At 35.3% G+C, this 21,182-nt stretch overlaps 1 pseudogene; it reads left to right on the top strand.

The window, feature by feature from the left end:
• The first annotated feature begins 19,338 nt into the window (after positions 1 to 19,338).
• LOC140532136 (pyruvate dehydrogenase E1 component subunit beta, mitochondrial pseudogene) lies at positions 19,339 to 20,286 on the top strand (annotated as a pseudogene).
• Positions 20,287 to 21,182: the final 896 nt, after the last annotated feature.

Genomic DNA, 21,182 nt, shown 5'->3' with positions numbered 1-21,182 from the left:
AAAAACAGAAATAGATGTAATCAAAAGATATAAGGATGCAAACTATATTCTGTTAAAGGCACCATAGGCAATGAAGCAATATTATTACTAAGCATGTATACTCCAAGTGATATAACATCCAAATTCTTAGAGGAGAAGTTGGGGTAGTTGAAGGAAGAAATTGACAGCAAAACAATACTAGTGGTGGATCTCAACCTAACTCTATTGGAACTTGATAAATCTAATCTCAGAATAAACAAGAAAGACGTTAAGGACGTAAACAAAACTCTGGATAAGGTAGATATGGTAGATCTATGGAGAAAACTGAATGGAAATAGAAAGGCATATACCTTTTTCTCAGTGGTACAGGGCACATTTACAAAAACCGACCATGTACTAGGACATAAAATCCTCACAGTCCAGTGCAGAAAGGCAAGGAGAATCAATGCACCCTTCTCAGCTCATACTGCAAAAAAATAATAAGTAATAAAAGGCCATGGAAAGATAAACCAAAAATCAATTGGAAACTAAGTAATCTAATCCTAAAGAAGAAGTGGGTTAAATAGAAATCATAGAAACAATCAACAACTTCATTCAAGAGAATTACAATAATGCGACAACCTTCCAAATCTTATGGGATACTGCAAAAGCAATTCTTAGGGGAAGTTTGAATGCCTACATATATAGAATAGAAAAAGGAGAGATCAATGACTTGGGCATGCAGCTGAAAAAGCTAGAAAAAGAACAAAATGAAAATCCCCAAGTAAATATTAAATTAGAAATACTGAAAACAAAAGGAGAGATTAAAAAAATTGAAATTAAGAAAACTATTGAATTAATAAATAAAACTAATAGTTGCTTTTATGAAAAATATAATAACATTGATAAACCTTTGTCCAATTCGATTTAAAAAAAAGAAAGAAGAAAAGCAAATTACTACTGTTCAAAATGAAAGGGGTGAACTCACCTCCAATGAGGAGGAAATTAAAACAATAATTAGAAATTGCTTTGCCCAAATTTATGCCCACAAATTCGAGAATCTAAATGAGATAGATGAGCATTTTAAAAAATGCCAATTGCCCAGATTAGCAGTTGAATACTTAAACAATCCCATCTCAGAAAAAGAAATTGAACAAGCCATCAATGGATCCCCTAGCAAAAAATCTCCAGGGCCAGATGGATTTACAAGTGAATTCTATCAAACATTTAAAGAACAGTTAATTCCAATATAGGCTACTCCAATATATAGACTATTTTTGAAAACTGGGGAAGAAAGAGTCCTCCCAAATTCTTTCTATGATACAAATGTGGTTTTGATACCTAAACCAGGAAGAGACAAAACAAAGAAAGAAAATTATAGACCAATTTCTTTCATGAATATAGATGCATAAATTTTAAATAAGATTTTAGCAAAATGAATACAGCATCTTACCACAAGAATAATACATTATAATCAGATAGGATTCATATCAGGAATAAAAGGCTGGCTCAATATTAGAAAAAACTATTAGCATTGTCCATCATATCAACAACAAAACTGACAAAGAACACATGATTATCTCGATAAATGCAGAAATAACTTTCGACAAAACTTAGCACCCATTCCTACTAAAAACACTGGGTAACATAGCAATAAAGGGAACTTTCTATAAAATAATAAGCAGTATCTACCTAAAACCTTCAGCAATGGGAATATGCTAGATACATTTCCAATAAGATTCTAGGTGAAACAAGAATGTCCATTATCACCACTGTTATTCAATATGATACTAGAAATGTTAGCTGTAGCAATTAGACAAGAGAAAGAAATTGAAGGAATAAGAATAGTCAAAGAAGAAACTAAGTTATCACTCTTTGCAGATGATATGATGATACACTTAGAGAATCCCAGAGACTCAAGTAAAAATATACTTCAAATAATAAACAACTTTGGCAAAGTTGCAGGTTATAAAAGAGACACTCACAAATCTTCTGCATTCTATATATAGCATCGAAGTTCAACAGCAAGAGATAGAAAGAGAAATCTCCTTTAAAGGTATGGTAGACACTATAAAACACTTGAGAGTTTACCTGCCAAAACAAACCTAGGGACTATATGAACACAATTACAAGACACTTTTTGCAGAAATAAAGTCAGATTTAAGTAAGTGAAAAAACATCAGTTGCTCATTGGTAAGCCGTGCTAATATAATAAATATGACAATTCTACCTAAATTAATTTACTTATTTAGTGCCATACCAATTAAACTATCAGATAATTATTTTCTAGAGCTGGACAAAATAATATCAAAATTCATCTGGAAGAACAAAAGGTCCAGAATATCAAAGGGACTAATGAAAAGAAGTGCGAGGGATGGTGGCCTAGTGCTATCAGATCTCAAATTGTACTATAAAGCAGCAATTATCAAAACCACTTGGCATTGGCTAAGAAACAGAAGTGTAGACAAATGGAATAGACTAAGCACTCAAGACACAGAAGGCAAGGAATACAGGAACCTCCTGTTTGATAAACCCAAGGACCCCAGCTTCTGGGATAAGAACTCGCTGTACGACAAAAATATCTGGGAAAACTGGATGACAGTGTGGTGGAAACTAGGCATAGACCCATCCTGGACACCGTACACAAGAATAAAGTCCAAATGGGTCCACAATCTAGGTATAAAGATTGATACCATGGACAAACTGGAGGGGCAAGTGTATTTATCAGATTTATGGAGAAGGGAAGAATTTTTTTTTTTTACTAAAGAAGAGGTAGAAAGCAGTATGAAATGCAAGATGGATAATTTTGATTACATTAAACTGAAAAGTTTTTGCACAACCAAACCCAATGCAACCAAAATTCAGAGGGATGTAGTAAATTTGGAAAGGATTTTTACAGCTAATTTCAGGAATAAAGGCCTCCTGTCTAGAATATATAGAGAACTGACTCAAATGCACAACTATACAAGTCATTTCCCAACTGATAAATGGTCAAAGGATATCAACAGGCAATTTTCAGAGGAAGAAATTCAAGATATCCATAATCATATGAAAAAATGCTCTAAGTCACTTTTGATTAGAGAGAGGAAAATTAAAATAACTCTGAGGTACCACATCACATCTTTAAGATTGACAAACATGACAGAACAGGAAAATGATAAATGTTGGAGAGGATGTAGGACCGTTGGAACAGTAATTCTTTGTTGGTGGAGCTGTGAGCTCATCCAACCATTCTGGATAGCGGTTTGAAACTATGCCCAAAAGGCTACAAAAATGTGCATGCCCTTTGACCCAGCTATATCACTACTAGGACTATATCCCCAAGAGATCATAAAAAATGGAAAGGGTCCCACAGGTACAAAAATATTTATAACAGCACTCTTTGTAGTTGCCAAAAACTGGAAATCAAAGGGATGCCCATCAGTTGGGGAAAGTCTGAATAAATTATGGTATATGAGTGCAATGGATTACTATTGTCCCATAAGAAATGATGAACAAGAAGACTTCAGAGGGGCCTGGAAGGACTTATATGATCTGAAGCTGAGTGAAAGGAGCAGAACCAGGAGAATTTTATGCACAGCAACGACCACAGTGTGTGATAGTTTTGTTTTTTTTTTTTTTTTCTGGTAGACTTGGAACTTCGTAATAATGTAAGAACTTAAAAAAAAATTCCCAATGAGTTTCTAAAGCAAAATGCCTTCCACACTCAGAGAAAGAACCATGGAACTCATTCGTAGAATATCGCAGATCATTTGTGTGCATGTGTGTGTGTGTGTGCGCGCGTGCATTATATTTTGATTTGTTATGTGATTTCTTCCATTTATTTTGATTCATCTACATAGCATGACTATAGAGAGAATGTATTCAATAGGAAAGTATATGTAGATCCTATATAGAATTGCATGCAGTCTTGGGGAGGGAGGGGGGTCGTTGTGGTAGGTGGGGGGGGTAAAAATCTAAGTTTTATGGTAGTGATTGTAGAACTACAAAAAAAAATAAATATAAAAGAGTATTATGGTCAAATTTGTTAATTTAGATAGATTATCTTGACAATGGTACAAAGGAACAGTTTGAGAGAGGAGTTGGTATTAGAGGATCATACAACTTATCTCAGAACACCATTAGAATGCACACTCCTTGAGGTCAGGGGATTTTTTTTGCCCTTCCTACTTTATATGCTTAATTTTTGCTTATTACAGACTCAATTAAAACCAATACAACAAGCATTTAACTACATATAAAATATTGCAGGTACTGTTTTAGTTTATCTGGATACAAATACTTAAAAACCCCCACCACATTCTAGCTTTTAAGAAGCTTACTAAAGAATTCAAAAAGAAAATGTAATGTGACTTAAGAATAGTGATGGTCAATGAAAGGCAAAGCATCATAAAAATATGAGATTTTGGAAGGAATTCTAAAGAGCAATTGACCTAATAATCTAGTTATACACAACAGAAAACTGAAGACCAAGAGAAGTGAATGCTGTGTTCAGGGTCACAGAAGTAGTCACTGACCACATCAAGACTAAAGCCTTTTACTCCAGTAATATTTTTTACAGAGTACTTTCTCCCTAGAGTAACTCAATCATTTTGATTGCTAAATTGACCACACCTCCAATTTGTTTAGTGATTGTTTTTTTTTTTTCTATATCACTCAAAGTTGGTCATAGCTAGGTCTTGATTATTGTATATAATGAATTCCCTGAAGTTGTCAAAATATTTGAATTTTCATAGCATATCTCCATTGGGACTGGAACTATTTACCTTATTTTTCTTAATTAGAACCTCAAGTAGTATGAATTCAAATGCCTGTGACCACTTCAGACACTTATCATATGCATTAAGCAGGATTGTAATGGACAAATTAAATACCTAGATGTTGTTGTTGCTGTTAGTCAGGCTTTTCAGTTGTATCTGATTCCTCTTACCAAATTTAAGGTTATTTTGACAAAGATATTGGAGTGATTTTTCCATTTCCTTTTCCAGCTCGTTTTATAGATGAGGAGACCAAGGTAAACAGGCTTAAATGACTTGCCCAGGATCACAGAGCCAGTACATTTCTGAGGCCAGAGTTGAAGTTATGAAGAAGAGTCGTTTTGATTCCAAGCCTGGTACTTTATGCACTGTGCCACTTAACTGCCCCAGTACTCAGATATCTCAATATAATATTTATCATACAAGATTGCTCCTTCGCCTCCTTTTCCTCCTCCTATGACTACTACGACTACTGCTACTGCTGCTACTGCTACATCTTAATGATGATGATCATGCAGCTAACATGCATGTAGCACTTATTATATGCTAAACATTGTGCAAAGCACTTTACAATTGTTATCTCATTAGATCCCCACAACAACCCTGAGAAGTAGGTGCTAGTATTATTCCCATTGGATAGATAAGAAAACCGAGGCAAACAAAAATGGAAATAATTTTCCCAGGATCACGCAGCTAGTATGAGGAGGATGGAAACTCAAGTCTTCCTGACTCCAGACCTGTCACTCTATCCTTTGTACTACCTCTATTTGAGCTCTAATCTAGCATGGAGACTGACAGAAATATGGTGTTAGAACTCATATGCTTTTGTTGTATTTATGTATAACCTGAGGGTGAAAAATGAGAACAGTTACAAATAATAGAATATACATAAAACAGGAAAGAGAAGAAAAGGAGCAATGCAAATTTGAGTTAGGAGAAGACAATGATATGCAAGTCAGAAATCTGTTAATCATTTTGGTTTGGTAGGTCCATGAAATATGCCCTTTTTAAAAATGTGGAAAAATTAAATACAGCTAATAATATCAATCACATAAAATTGTTAAAAAAGTGAAAATGATTTCACATGAAAAAGTGAAATGATTCCTTCCTCTTAGTCCCATCTTCAAAAAGATGTTTATTAACACTAATAACCTATAATTGGAGTGACATTTCTATTATGCAAAAAAAATGCATTTTTTCTCCTTTCCTTATTTCTTTCCTAACGTTTCCTTTTCTCCACTCCTTAAAACAATAAAATAATACAAACTAACATCTGAACTCTGTATTTGTCATATTTAATTCACTCTCTGACACATGAAAACATTGTTTTGAAGAGACACTTATCTCCTCTTTTTATGAGACTGTCAAAATTTCAACATTACTTAGTCACTTTTAATGGCTATAAATTTATATTTTCTTTCTAGATTTCTCCTGATTTGTCATGGTTTTCATAGAATCAGATTGTTCTTACTCATTGTCAGTCAACAAACATTTTATTAAGCATTGGACATATAAAAAAAGTAAAAATATTGTTTTCTAGTTGTAATTTTTTGACTTTTTCTTAAAATTTATTGTTTTTTCTTGAAGTCAAGTAATTCTGATTTTTCCATTCATTTTTTTTTGGCATATCCATGATTTACGTAAGAATTTCTGCCCTTTGTTCTAAACATTTTAAGATATTTTCATATCTTTTCCTTCCAAAGTCTCATTTCGTTTTTTTTAAATTTTGCTTTATTGGCTGAGCCAACATGGTGGAGTGCAAAGACATAAATGCTCTATCTCTTCCCGCAGAAATTACAAAATACCTGTAAAGAATGACTCTCAACAAATTCTAGAGCAGTAGAAGCCACAGAACGATGGAGTGGAGGAGATTTCCAGCTCAGGGAAAGGCTGATGGGAAAGGTCTGTTGCACTGGGCTGCACCAGTACGGGGAGGAGCAGGGTCAGAGCAGATGTCGCAGGTGGAATCCCCAGCAGCAGTGGAGGTTCTCACATCCCTCAACTCACAGGCACCAAAGGTAGCTCAAAAGGTCAGTGAGAGGGCTTTTTAATCTCAGGATAATACAAGACTTAGCATCTTCTATATTAAGGGATCAAAGGGCATGGAACATGATATTCCAGAAGTCTAAGGAACTGAGATTAAAACCAAAAATCACCTATCCAACAAAAGTGAGTACAATACTTCAGGGGAAAAATGGTCATTCAATGAAATAGAGAACTTTCAAGCATTCTTGATGAAAAGACCAGAGGTGAAAAGAAAATTTGACTTTCAAACCCAAGAATCAAGAGAAGTATGGAAAATCAAACAGGATAAAGAAATCACAAGGGACTTACTAAAGTTGAACTGTTTACATTCCTACATGGAAAGATAATATTTGTAACTCTTGAAACTTTTCTCAGTATCTGGGTAGTTGGAGAGATCATACATACATACGTAATACACACATACACACCTATGTAGAGAGAGACAGAGACAGAGACAGAGAGCATAGGGTGAGTTGAATAGGAAGGGATCATATCTAAAAAAAAAAATTAAGGGGTAAGAGAGGAATATGTTGGGAGGAGAAAGGGAGAAATGAAATGGGTCAAATTATCTCTCATAAAAGAGGCAAGAAAAAGTTTTTTCAATGGAGGGGAAAAGAGGCAAGGTGAGAGGGAAAAAGTGAAGCTTACTCTCATCAAATTTGGCTCAAGGTAGGAATAACATGCACACTCAATTTAGTATGAAAACCTTACACCACAAAAAAGTAGGGGAGAAAGAGATAAGAAGGGGGGCATAACGGAAGGGTGAGCAATGGGAGAAGGGAGCACTGAGGGAGGGACTCATGGAGGGATAAGGTCAAAGAAGAAATGGGGGCAGGATAGGATGGAGGGGAATATAGTTAGTCTTACACAACATGACTATATTGGAAGTCATTTGCAAAACTACACACATATAGCCTATATTGAATTGCTTACTTTGTCAGTAGGGATGGGTGGGGAGGGAGGAACGAAAAGAAGTTGGATCTCAAAATTCTAGGAACAAACATTGATAATTGTTTCTGTGTACAACTGGGAAATAAGAAATACAGGTTATGGGGTAAAGAAATTTATCTTACTCTACAAGACAAGAGAGAAGATGGGGATAAGGGAAGGGAGGCATGTTAGAAGGGAGGGAACACTGGGAGAAGTGGTAATCAGAATGCAAGGCATTTTGGGTTGGGGGAAGAAGAGAGATGGGGAGAAAATTTGGAACTCAAAATTTTGTGGAAATGAATGTTAAAAACTTTAAATAAAAAAAATGCTTTATTTATTACAACGACTCATAGTTCTCCTGGCCAGTACATTTTACTCCTCTGATGCACCTATTACATTTCAGGACACAGCCAATTTGCACAGTGGATAGAAGATCTGATTTCAAATCTGGTCTCTTATACTTACCAGCTATTACCCTGGGTAAGTCACATAACACTGTTTATCTCAGTTTCCTCATCTGTGAAATGAGCTGGAGAAGGAAATGACATACTACTCTAATGTACCTGTGAAGAAAACCCCAAATCTATTTATGAGGTCAAAATACAACTGAAACAATTAAATAGCAACTGTGCTAATTGCTTTACAAATATTACCTCATTTGATCCTCACAACTATTCTGGGAAATAGCTGCTATTATGAAACCCATTTTATAGTTGAAGAAACTGAGGCAAACAGAACTTAAACAAATTGCCTAATAGTGTTAGTAAACTTCTGAGGCTGGTTTAGCACTCAGATCTTTCTGACTCCAGGTTCAGAACTTTATCCATCATGCCACAAGTTGTTTCAGAAAAAAACAAAAACAAAAACAAAAAAACAAAACTTGACGTGTACATTTTCTTTGGGGGGGGCATAAAAACAGGGGGATTATTTTTTGATTGCTATACTTCCTAGTCAATTGCGTGACTGTGGAAGTTTGCATTGCTGTGGCAAACAAATATATAATAAGAAATCTACATAAGTCCTAATGGTATAGGACAAAAATAATAATGCATGCAGGGTAGAAATAATAAAGGAAGTTTTCTTGGAGTAGGAATATTAGGAATGCTTGTAAAGGAAATAGTCAAGACTGAGTATTAAGAGTAAGAAAAGGCATAGATGTAAGGAAAATCTATGTTCAAGGATGGCAATGGAACCCATATGACTATTATATTTTCCTTATTATGAGAAAAATGAGTGGAGTTACTGAGATATGAGAAGGGCGGGGGAAAATATGTGATGACAAGATTTTTTTGGTTTTGAAATTCAATTTATCAGAATAAAAACCACAATGGATTCTTGAGTAGTAAGTGATGTGCTAAAAATGTTGGGTGAGAAAAATCAACTTGGCAATTTTATGTATAACATTTATTTGTTTAGATCAATAGACAAAATTCTTACCATAAATTGATATGCTTACAAAAAGAGGCAGTGAAACAATCCATCCCTCTGCTTCATCTAATTTCAACTCTTTTCTATTCAAGGGAGGCAAAAAAGAAAGAATAGCTTTTTTTTTTCACTTTTGCCACCTAGATTTGTGTTATCTAATTACCACTTTTAAGAGAGTCTGGGGAAGTGGAAGATAGAAAAGAAATTTAAGAAAACCAAAAGAACATATGACCTCTTTCATTTTTTCGTTGTGATTAAGTGTAAACCCAATCACGGGCAGCACACCTGAAGAGGCTACTGTACATGTTTTCAAGGGTCTAATCACATAGTATAATGAACTCTCTAGTCAGCAACAAAATAAGCATTATTCAGTAAGGTTAAGTATGACATTCATAGCAACATCCTTAAGCAAAGTACATTATTCAATCAATATGTATCTCATAATAATAGCAACGTCCTTAAGTAAAATATGTAATTCAATCAATATCAAGTGTCCAAGTAATGTCCTTTTTTAAAGTACCATACTGTTCATCCCTAGGTCACTGTGAGAAAAATCTTCATCAACGTCAATTGTCCAAGTAAAGTCCTCTTTCATCTTAACTCTGAGGTTGGTTTCCAAGTCCCAGGGCTCTTCCTATGTATGCTGACCACTCCCAACTCTTGACTGGATTCATATGTAGGCAGTTTTCTCCTTCTGCTCCATGTCTCAGCTCATGGGAACTGCTCCACTCTGAAGCTTCTGTCTCCGAGAAAACAAAGCTGAGCAGGGCAACAACAATATTAACCCATACCACTAGCACCATTATCTCAATTCACTCATAAAGACTGAATCTCTTTCAGGAGATGATTGGTAAATTTTTTAAATTTTTATTTTACTCTATCATTCTAGAGTATCAGGGCAGTTTTCCTGGATAATTTCTTGAAAGATGATGTCTATGTTCTTTTTTTTATCACAGCTTTATAGAAGTAAAACAATTTTTAAATTATCTCTCCTTGGTCTATTTTCTAGTTCAGTTGTGTTTACAAAGAGATATTTTGCATTGTTTTCTGCATTTTCATTCTTTTGGTTTTGCTTTAGCATTTCTGGATGTCTCATAGAGTCATTAGCTCCATCTTGCTCTATTTTGTTTTTTAAGGAATTATTTTCTTCAGTGAACTTTTGGACCTCCTTTTCCATTTGATCAATTATATATTTTTTTAAATTAGTTTTTTCCTTAAGTTAATTTTTGTGCCTCTTTTCCCATTTGGCCAATTCTGCTTTACAAGGTAGTCTTTTGTTGTTTAGATTTTTATACCTTTTTATCCATTTAGCCTGTTTTACATTTTAAGGTGCTAATTTCTTTATGTTCTGAGTTCTTCTATAGGTTTTTTGAGTTCTTTCATAGCCTGAGATCAATTCATATATATCTTTGATGCTTTGGATGTAGGAGTTTGATTTTGCTGTCTTCTCCTGTGCGTTTTGCCCTTCCTTGTCAACATAGTAACTTTCTACAGTCAGAATTGTTTTTCTGTTGTTTGCTCATTTTCCTCACCTGTTTCTTGACCTTTAGTTCTTTGCTAAAGTGGGACTCTGCTTACAGGATTGAGGGTGCACTGTCCCAAGATCAGAGTTTTGTGTAGCTATTTGCAAAGATACTACTAGGGGCCTGTAAGTTTTTAGTTCTGTCAAGGTGATATGATCTAAGGAGAGGTGTATTTGCTACTCTCCTTACCTGTGCCTTGGACTGTGAGTGATTACAAGCACTCTTTTCTGCCCTTGGATTGTGATGAATACCCTTCTCTCTGGCTGCAAATTCTGGTCTGCTACTGCTCCTCCTCACCTTGGGACTGCCAATAAGGACTATGACCTGTATTTGAATATCAGCATACCAACAGATTCCTGGCCCCAGAGCCAGTAAACAGAACCCTGTAATCTCTTAATGATCAATTGTTAGACCTCTTTACAATAGGTGGACTGAGAACTCTGTAAGCAGCTGCTGCTACTGATTCAATCACTCTTACCACCTGCAACTGGTTTGTTTAGTTTGAATCTTCACTGGTGTGCCCTGCACTGGACTGTACTCCACTCTCAGCCCAGGGCAACAGACCTATCCTGTCAAACTTACAACTTGTCTTAGACTGGAAACTTGTTTCACCCCGTTCTTTTACGTGTTCTGCCACTTCAGAATGTGTTTTAGGACATTGTTTAAATATTTCTGTAGGGGTTTTAGGAAGAAGTCTTCTTTATCTTGACTCCCCCCCCTTAATTTTCCTTTTGATAAAGAATGTGTCTATTAAATGTCAATAGTTTGTGTAATTTCTAAATGTAGAAAAAGCCAAGCTACTTTATAAGTCCTATAAACAATAAATGGCCTCTCCTACACCTGCTCTGAGGCTTCTATTTTTTCCTCTTTAATCTTGGATCTCTTCACAGGACAATGAGGGACTGATTTGTTTGTAGTTCATCTGCCTGAATGAACAGTTTGGAAATCACAGTAAGAAACAGTGTGCTTGAGTTGGCAGGACTGTCACTGATTGTCTAACATGGTGATTCAGCACAATACTTGTTTATAGCTAAAAAGTATAAGCAAGGGCTGGGGGGTAGGGTGGAGGTAGTTTCATAACCACAGTGCTACTTTCAAATTTCATAATGACTTTTAGACAAATTTGCAAAATTTTATTTGGACTTTTAAGGTCATGCAAAGCAAACTGAAATAGATTAATTAAATATATGATTAATCAGGTATTGTGCAAATAATTTATGGATTATCAGTGTCCTCTAGTCTAATTTTCCTCCATTCCTCTTTTCATTTTGTTTCTCTTCAGCATTTATAGCAGAAAATAAATATAATTAAGAAGTGTGATAATGCAACTCCTAGATTATATTTCTTAAATATTTAAGATTATTTGGTTAAAATGGACTAGGTGATGTATTAATGTTTTACCTGTTTGTGATCCATATGCTGTAATAAATTTAAAAAGTATTTTACAGCTTTGATCATTTAGTCATATCCCAGGTATATTCATTTAATTACAGAAAAATCATACCCAAACTCTATGGGAATAATTATTTTTCATTTTCTCCCTTTATAAAGAAGTAAGGGATCTTTTGAACTAATATCAGAGCTATGGCGTGACAAAGGATCTCTGAAAGAAATGAAATCTTTTGATAAGGAATAGAAGAGCATTGCTAAAGCTAGGTCTTTGGAAGAGTGGAGAAGGAATTCTTTAAAGGACTTAAATTGAAATAAATGCAATCTTTCTATGAAATATTTTGGCTATAGGAGACATCATATAACTATGTTCACAAGTAACCATAGACTGATCTTTTCAGTAGGTGTATTCTAGTCAGAGAGGGCTGTAAGAGGAACTGTTGATTACTTCATTAAAATATAGATATTCCTGTGGTGGATAGCAGGAAATGGGTACATAGGCAGGGTGAATTAACATTTGTTAGTTTCTTTACTATATATAAGAAGATAACTGAAGTGGGAGGAAATCTGTACAGAATCTTTTTCTTTGGCCAACAATGCTAAATATTTAAGTACTTTTATTGTTTGCTTGCTCAAAATTTCTCAGATAAATCTTATTTCAACATTGTGAAAATAGTTTTTCACCTCTTTTATTTCCTTGCAAATGGTACAATAAAATAAATTTTTTTGGATCGCATCAGTTCATAATTCTTGACTCAAAGCCCCTAGACAACTGCCTTAATTACAAATGATGCCTGTTTTGACATATACCGGAAATAACAAATCCACCCTCTTTGTTAGGTAAGGTCATATAAAGTGATATGTGCTTACATTTCCCTTTTTCACACAGAAATTCTGTAATCATCTTTTAATCATCATTATAAAACACCTTGACGTATTTCCATAGGTAGAGTGCTAAATAATTTCAACTTAATAGATTGAGTATAACATCAATTTTATGTACATGGTGTTTTCATATCAAATTAAATTTAACTACTCCCAATATTCTCAGTCTATTCTCTTGGTGGACACATTATATCCTAAATATGATTTCACCTATCTTATGGATTTTTCAGTGCCCTTATATCAAAGGATTTAATTGTAAAGTCACTTTTAAAATCTCTAGACATCAAATTACATTTATTGCACCCCAGTGATATTCATATTTCTTTCAGTTTGTTCAAATTTACTTTGTGATTGTAGGTTTTATTTCTAATTGAAAAACAAAATGTAATACAATTTGGCGCCTAAGTCAGACAAGAATGCAAAAATATTTAAAGCCATGATATTGGTGCAAACTTGGTATACACTCAGTGGGTGATGTCATAGCAATAGTTGTACATATCAGGCTTGTTTCCTTCCTCTTTGCAATCTGCTGAAACAAACCTACAACAGACTGAACAATTACCAGCTAGTATAGAGGGGGAGTATTGAATAGTATTATATGATTTGGACACTAGGTAGTACTACCCTAAAGCCATCAGACAAATGGTTTCATCTATAAGTAGAAAGTGCAAAGTTATAGACTTTATCAATAGCTGTGTTATCATTTGTAAACAAAGAATACTTATTTAAACCAATCTCCCTCCCTTCTCTCATTTTCTCTCGGTGTCTGTGCCCCACAACTTCATATCTTTTGAGAAACCTCCTGATTTTGACTGAGAACCTCATACTTAGGCTCAGATGACTTATATTTTAATGGGAATGTGTATTATTAAAAATAAAGTGTAATGGTGTCTTTGACAGGAGCAAACTTTTAAAAATTTAATTATATTTTTCAATGAATAAAAATCTATTTTTCCCTCTCCCACCTTCTTTCCCATCCCATCCTAAAACAAAACACACACACACAAACACACAAACACACAAACTTTAATGAAAAAATCCAGTCAGGGAAAACAAAATCCTCCTATTAACTATGTCATATAAGACCCAATTTGTACCATCACTTCTTGGTCAGGAGTGCACAGTATGTTTTTCCTAAGTATTCTGGATTTGTGATTGATCATTTCTTGATAAGATTTCTTAAGTCTTTCAAAATTAATTTTTTTACAATGTTATTATTGTATACATTATTGTTTCTGCTCACTTTGCTCTGTATCAGCTCATACAAGCCTTTCAAGACTTTTCTGAAACTTTCCCCTTCATGATTTCTTATAGCACTATAACTTCTGTTACATTTATATGCCATAAGTTGTTCAGCCACTTCCCACTTGATAAACACTCCTTTCTTTCCAGATCTTTGCAAACAAGCACAAACATGTTATAGCATTTTTATACGCGAGTGTCTTTTTATTTTTATCCTTTTGTGGGATAGCCCTAATAGTGGTATCACAAAGTTAAAGGATTGAACAGTTTGCTAACTTTTTGAAGAAAGTTCTAAATTCTTTTACATGATGGTTGCATCAACCCACAGTTTTACCAACAGTAAATTAACATTCCTGTTTCTTACAGTTCCTACAAATCGTTATTTTCCTTTTCTAGTAAACTTTGTCAATATATTAGATGTGAGGTGGAATTTTAGAGTAAACTGAATTTCCATTTACTTGAATAATAGCAATATAAAGATTTCTAATGACTATTGATACCTTGGATTTCATCCTTAGTAAACGACCTCTTCATGTGTTTTGTCCAGTTATGAACTGGGGATTAGGTCTGATTCTTGCGAATTTAAATTATTTCCTTATATAATTTAGAAATGAGACCTTTTTTTTTGTAAAAATTATTTTTATTTTATTAAATATTTCCCAATTACATGTAAAAAAAAGTCTTAACAGTCATTTAAAATTTGGTTTTGAGTTACAAATTCTTTACCTCTCTCTCAAGCCATTCCCCTCCTTAAGAAGGCAAGCAATTTGATATTGATTATACATGTGGATTCATGCAAAACATATTTCCATATAAGCCTAAATAATATAGTCTTGATGACCTCCTCTATGGAATTTTCATGTCTCTCCTTGGAGATCTGGATTTAATTTGTGAACCAGTCATTTTGTTTGTAAATATTTCTAAATATGCTATTTGAATTATCCAGTTCCATTTGAATAGGAAGCATTCTTTTTTAAGCGAATAACAGTTTTTCTTGTGAGAGACAGGTTATGGGATAAATTGCAAGGAAAAAGAACAAAATTAAATCTCGATAAAGAAAGAAATCTCTCTGAATCAATTTTTGCCAAGATCTATGCAGTTCCATTTGCAGTTATTCCCTACACTCTTTATTTCCTTTCCTGTTAATGCACATTTGCATGCCATCTCCCTACCTGCAATATAATCCCCTCTTTGACTCTGCCTCTCTTATTTTTAAATTAATTTATTTAACTTTTAACATTCATTTTCACAAAACTTTGGGTTCCAAATTTTCTATCCATTTGTCCCCTCCCTCCACCTCACAACACCGAGCATTCTAATTGCCCCTATCACCAATCTGCCCTCTCTTCTATCACCCATCCCTTCCCTTGTCGCCATCTTCTCTTTTGTCCTGTAGGACCAGATAACTTTCTATACCCCTTTGCATGTATTTCTTATTTCCTAGTACCAAGAACAGTACTCGACAGTTCTTCCTAAAACTTTGAGTTCCAACTTCTCTTCATCCCTCCCTCTCCACCCATTCCCCTTGGAAGGCAAGCAATTCAATATAGGCCATATCTGTGTTGTTTTGCAAATGACTTCCATAATAGTCATGTTGTGTAAAACTAACTATATTTCCCTCCATCCTATCCTGCCCCCCATTGCTTCCATTCTCTCTTTTCATTCTGTCCCTCCCCAAGAGTGTTGACTTCAAATTGCTCCCTCCTCCCACTGCCGTCCCTTCCATCATCCCCCCCACCCTGCTTATCCCCTTCTCCCCCACTTTCCTGTATTGTAAGATAGGTTTTCATACCAAAAGGAGTGTGCATTTTATTCCTTCCTTTAGTGGAATGTGATGAGAGTAGACTTCATGCTTTTCTCTCACTTCCCTTCTTTTAATCTCCACTAAAAAGTATTTTGCTTGCCTCCTTTATGAGAGATAATTTGCCCCATTCCATTTCTCCCTTTCTCCTCCCAATATATTTCTCTCTCACAGTTTAATTTCATTTTCTTAAGGTACGATCCCATCCTATTCAATTCACTCTGTGCTCTCTGTCTCTCTGTGTGTGTAATCCCACTCAGTACCTAGATACTGAAAAGTTTCAAGAGTTATAAATATTGTCTTTCCATGTAGGAATGTAAACAGTTCAACTTTAGTAAGTCCTTTATGACTTCTCTTTGCTATTTACTTTTTCATGCTTCTCTTCATTCTTGTGTTTGAAAGTGAAATTTTCTTTTCAGCTCTGGTCTTTTCATCAAGAATGCTTGAAAGTCCTCTATTTCATTGAAAGACAATTTTTTCCCTGAAGTATTATACTCAGTTTTGCTGGGTAGGTGATTCTTGGTTTTAGTCCTAGCTCCTTTGACTTCTGGAATATCCTGTTCCACGTCCCTCGATCCCTTAATGTAGAAGCTGCTAGATCTTGTGTTATCCTGATTTTATTTCCACAATACTTGAATTGTTTCTTTCTAGCTGCTTGCAATATTTTCTCCATGACTAGGGAACTCTGGAATTTGGCCACAATGTTCCTAGGAGTTTCTCTTTTTGGATGTCTTTCATAAGGTGATCTGTGGATTCTTTGAATACTTATTTTGCCCTATGGTTCTAGAATATCAGGGCAGTTTTCCTCGATAATTTCATGAAAGATGATGTCTAGGCTCTTTTTTTGATCATGGCTTTCAGGTAGACCCATAATTTTTAAATTGTCTCTCCTAGATCTCTTTTACAGGTCAGTTGTTTTTCCAATGAGATATTTCACATTATCTTCCATTTTTTCATTCTTTTGGTTTTGTTTTGTGATTTCTTGGTTTCTCATAAAGTCATTGGCCTCCATCTGTTCCATTCTAATTTTGAAAGAACTATTTTCTTCAGTGAGTTTTTGATCCTCCTTTTCCATTTGGCTAATTCTTCTTTTGAAAGCATTCTTTTCCTCATTGGCTTTTTGAGCCTCTTTTGCCAATTGAGTTAGCCTATTTTTCACAGTGGTATTTTCTTCAGCATTTTTTTGGGTTTCCTTTAGCAAGGTGTTGACCTGCTTTTCATTGTTTTCTTTCATCTCTCTCATTTCTCTTACCAGTTTTTTCTCCATCTCTCTTACTTAATTTTCAAAATCCTTTTTGAGCTCTTCCATGGCCTGAGCCCATGTTATATTTATTTTGGATGTGTGGGATACAGAAGCCTTGACTTCTGTGTCTTTCCCTGATGGTAAGCCTTGTTCTTCCTCATCAAAAAGGATGGGAGGAGATATCTGTTCACCAAGAAAGTAGCCTTCTATAGTCTTATATTTTCCCTTTTCTGGGCATTTTCCCAGCCAGTGACTTGACTTTGAGTTCTCTTTCCACCCCCACCTCGCCTGCAGATCCTCCCAGCCAGTGCTTGGGGTCTGAGATTCAAATGCTGCTTCCCAGCCTCAGGGCTTTTGGCAGGGGCAGGGCTGCTATTCAGTGTGAGATTAAGTTCAGGTGCTCAGGGGGGGCAGGGCCGCCACAAGGGGCTCAGTTCTCTCAGGAGGTTTATGCAGAGACCTTCAACAATGGATCCAAGCTCCTGCCTGCTTGGGGAGCCCATGTCCGCTGCTGCTCCCCCTGATGCCTCCTGAGGGGGCCTGAGTTATGAGGACACCCCACTCCCCTCTGGACGAGCCAAAGAGACCCTCTCAGCAACCCTTGTCAACTGTAGGTGGAGGGACCTGCGTGGCTGCTAGAGATTCTGTCCCTGAAGCCTGCTTGGATCCACTCCCCTCTGCACTGCGTGGCTGAGGCAGGGCTGGGCTCTGCTCCAGGTCCGGTGCATGATGGACCTTTTGCGTCAGGTTTTCAGGTCTCTTTGGAACAGAAATCTCTTACGCTCCTGTGGCTTCTGTTGCTCCAGAATTTATTGGGAGTTTTTTTTACACATATTTTATGGGCTGTGGGTTTGGAGCTAGCGTATGTGTGTCTTTGTACTCCACCATCTTGGCTCCTCCCCGCGAAATGAGACCTTTTTAAATGAAACTCTCTACAAAGATTTCCCCGACTTGCCTATGTACTTTTCAATATAACTTTATTGATTTTGTTTGTACAAAACATTTTTAAAATTTATCAAAATTGGTCATTTTATTTATCTTTTGTTCTCTCTTTCTTGTTTGCTCAGAAACTCTTATTTATAGGTTTGAAAAGAAATTTCTAGTTTCTTTAGTTTCTTTTTTTAAATGACATCAACATTGATATCTAAATCATATACATTTTAGAGATTAATTTCGTATTTGGTGTGTGATTTTTTCAATGTGCCTAGATTTCATCATACTATTTTCTTGGTTTCTTAGTCTGCTTTATCTTTAGTTCAGGTACCAAGGCCATATGTATATCAAAGAAGGAATTCGGTAGGATGACCTCCTTTTCCTATATTTGAAGAATTTATACAATATTAAAATTTGGAATGCTTGATATAATTCGTTTAAAAATCCATGCATGTTCGTTTTTTCTCTCCCTTTCATAGTTCATTTATGACTTGTTCAATTACTTTTTTTACCTGACATTTTTGTTTTTAAATTTTTAGTGCTTTCATTTTCTTTGAACTTTTATATGCAAAGTTAATCTATTTTTTCTTTTTATTGATCAAATTTCTCATATGTGTACATGTGTATATGTATATATGTATATATATATGTATACACACACATACATGTATTTGCGTGGAGATATATATATATATATACATATATAAATGTGTGTGTGTGTGTGTGTGTGTGTGTATTTTCCTAGTACTGCTTTGGTTGCAATGCAAAAGTTAATGTGTTGTGTAATTTTGGTTATATTTAATGAAACTTTCTATTTTTTCTGCCATTTATTCTTTGGGAATTAAATTATTAAGTCCTCAATTAACTTTAATTGTTTCCTCTGTAGGCCTTTCATGATAAAATCTTTATTACTTTGTGAGCAGTAAAAGATGTATTTAATAGTTGTGCTTTTCTGTATTTGTTTGTGAGGCATTAAACATAAAATAGGTAAAACTTGAGGTATTTTATGCCCTAATACAGAGTAAATTTTGTATTTCTTTGTATTGCAAATTTAGAACTACTTGTAAATTTGTTAAGATTTTGTGCGTAATGAGAAATATCTCTGTGTCTATTAAATAATTGCATAAGACACAGACAAAATGAGGGTGGGGATGAAGCAGCCTCCCTGACTATCACCCTCAGATGTCCTATCAGAAGAGGAGGCCCTTTCACAGCTGGTCACCCACGATGCTACAAGCGACAATTTGCTATGCTTTGAATAAAGTGAGGGATAAAAAATTAGACAGGACTGTCTTTTTGCTCAGAGGTGCCTACAATCTGAACAGAGATGCCGAAGAAGTACAGAGATTAGAAAATAATTGACATGCCAATATCCAAGATAGGCCTTGCTGTAGAGGCAGCTATAGCTAGATTGAGGCCTACTTGTGAAATCCTTACCTTCAATTTCTCTTTGTAAGTGACTGACCAGGTTACAAACTCAGCTGTCAATAATTCATACGTCAGGTGAGCTTCAGCCTATGCCCACTGTCTTCAGGGGACCTAATGGTTCTTTAGATCGTATTTCTGCCCAGCATTCACAGTGTTTTGCAGTTTGTAATGGGCACTGTCCCAGATTAAAATTGGTGAGTCCTTGGAGTTCAGAGGATGGAAGAGGATTTTTCAAATCAATAAACTAGTATGATAACCCAATTGTCATGTTTAAACACAATAATATATGAAGTTTCTTTTGAATTTCCAGAGGGAGCTCAGTTAAGTGATTCCAATGATTTCTATTGGAAAAGCTAAAATAGAATGGAAGGAACCCATATTACATTGGTTTCCCACGTATGACCCATTGACCATTGTGTGGAAACAAATGCTATATGACCTAAAGAGGGAGTGGAAGGTGAGGTGATCCACCAATGTCATTAGACCAATGACACTGACACCATTGTATCAGGGTGATGAAGAACAATCATCTCATAATCACTGAAGGAGGCTGGCCCTAGTTTGGGATGGGAACTGAGATCTGTGGAAGGATTGTGGAAGGTCCCACATTTTAATTTCCTCTATGCTCCTGACTTCTGTGTTATAGGGGCTGATGTTCGTATGCCTTATGAAAAGGTTCTGAAAGAAAATTGCATTCCTGAAGTCAAGGACATTATCTTTGCAATCAAAAAGACCCTGAATATCTAATTTGTACTTGACATTGAAGTCCCCAGGATTTCTTGCATGTAATTACTGCTTCAGAGGCTAGGATATACTAATTTCATAAGTATAATTGCACTGGACTGGAGCAACAAGACTTTTGGGTACCATTTTGTGTGGGGGAAGATGTCAGAGAACTTCAGGTACAAGATTTTCCACCATCTCAGTCCTAAGAACTTTGACCTGCTGTGTCTGTTACATTTAGGCTATTTCTGCTCCAAAGAAAACTAATTACTTCAACCTTTTCTCCTCAATATCAGGAGGAAAATGCTTTGAGGTCGACTGAAGAAACCTCATCCAAGGGTCTGTCTGACATTTAACTTCTATATACAGAAAGAAAGCATTATCTGACTCAGTTGATAAAGAGCAAATATCCTCTGGCCCCAGTCAAAAAAATATTATAATGGTCAGGGATCCAAGAATTCTGTTCACGTCCTTAACTGTTTTCTCCTTTGATTTTTAATTAGATTTATTTAATTCTGTGAGGGGTACAGTTGGATTTTCCCATTATTATAGTTTTATTGCCTAGTTCTTCCTTGTAAATCGTTTCACATTTTAAATTACTTGAATATTGTGCTATTTGATGCATATGTCTTAATTATTGGTATTACTTTTTTGACAATAGAACATTTCAACAAAACAGTAAACTTTTCTAAAATTATGACTGCTAGTACTGAGTTTTCACTTCTGCTTAAGAGATTTTACTTTAGTTCCACAATTTAGCTTCTTGTGAATCTATGTCGATTTTTATGGGTTAGTCAATTTCATTCATATTCACAATTATGAAAGTTAACTATGCATTTCTCTCAATTCTATTATACATTTCCCCTCCTCTTTCTTCCTGCCTCCTCTTTTCAAAGAGGATGAGAGAGACATATACTTAG

Source organism: Notamacropus eugenii, chromosome 3 (assembly GCF_028372415.1).
Source record: "Notamacropus eugenii isolate mMacEug1 chromosome 3, mMacEug1.pri_v2, whole genome shotgun sequence".
NCBI classification, from domain to species: Eukaryota; Metazoa; Chordata; class Mammalia; order Diprotodontia; family Macropodidae; genus Notamacropus; species Notamacropus eugenii.
The sequence above is the reverse complement of the archived record's forward strand: the minus strand, read 5'-3'. Positions and strand labels throughout refer to the sequence as shown.